Source organism: Apium graveolens, chromosome 7, assembly GCF_009905375.1.
Source record: "Apium graveolens cultivar Ventura chromosome 7, ASM990537v1, whole genome shotgun sequence".
NCBI classification, from domain to species: Eukaryota; Viridiplantae; Streptophyta; class Magnoliopsida; order Apiales; family Apiaceae; genus Apium; species Apium graveolens.
In genome coordinates this window covers 79,495,065-79,496,296 of record NC_133653.1, presented here as the reverse complement: position 1 = coordinate 79,496,296, position 1,232 = coordinate 79,495,065, and positions in this window count along the sequence as shown.

Sequence of the window (1,232 nt, the reverse complement as noted above, 5' to 3'; positions counted from 1 at the left end):
ATCTTTTTCAACAAATAAATCTATTTGCAAAGATCCAACTTCTACTTTCACAGGGATCATGGTTTCATACACATAGGTTAACATGAAAGGGGATTCTCCAGTAGTAGACCTTGGAGTTGTGTTGTAAGACCAAAGAACCATTGGAAGTTGTTCTGGCCAATCTCGTTTCTTTTCTTCCAACTTAGCCTTTAGAGTATGTTTGATGATTTTGTTTAGGGCTTCAGTTTGGCCATTACTTTGCGGGTGATAAACTGCAGAAAATAGATAAAGATCTTTTAAGAATGAGTGCATAAAAGATAAGCAATATTAAGATATCAGCGTTTGACAAAATCAACTACACACTATGGAAGAAAAATATGATGATGTTCATAAGGATGGCCAACCCAATGTACATTCAGATTCTCAAGAATGGACCTTTTATTCCCTTGGAAAGGGTTGATGAGTCTACTGATGGAGATATGGTCATACCGGCTCATTTTACCCCTAGAGACCCCTCAAAATACATAGATCCTGAAAAAGAAAAGGTTTATCTGGACAGTGGCCTGCAAACAATACCGATAAAGTCACTTGATAATGTTATGTACAATAATATTGTCAACTTTGATACATCAAAACATATTTGGGAGAAAATTGAAATTCTGTGTGAGGGTAGAGAAGAAGTTAGATCTAATCAAAAGAGAATACTGGTGTCTCGGTATGAAGGTTTCGTGGCTAGACCTAAAGAAGGGATTACTGAAGTTTTTGAGAGATTTTATAAGTTGATAAATGACTTGAAACTTCATGATAAGTATTATAAAGATGAGGAGGTAAACTTGAAGTTTTTTCTCACTTCCTGACCACCTTGAACAAGAAATTTCAGCTATTAGAGAAGGAAGAGACTTAAGCAGAATGACACTATTAGGAATATATGTGCATTAGTTTGATGATATGTTTAACAAAACACTTAAGTAGAAATCTAGTGTTTGTAGCCTCAACGGATAAGACCATTTTGGCTATCCGTTGATGGTGTAGCTTTACTTAGAAATAAGTCTAGTGTTGTAGCACATTTCAGTCTCTGAATTTGAGATATAAATTCTTAAATGTTGAGGGAAATTATAAGTCATGTTGACTACTAGAGGATATGCAGATAGGAAGGCCAATTGTAAGTATTTCATGCCTTGTAATTTTGTATAAATGAAATGGTGTCAACGGATAACCAAAGACCTCAACGGATGGAACAAAGCTCAACGGAT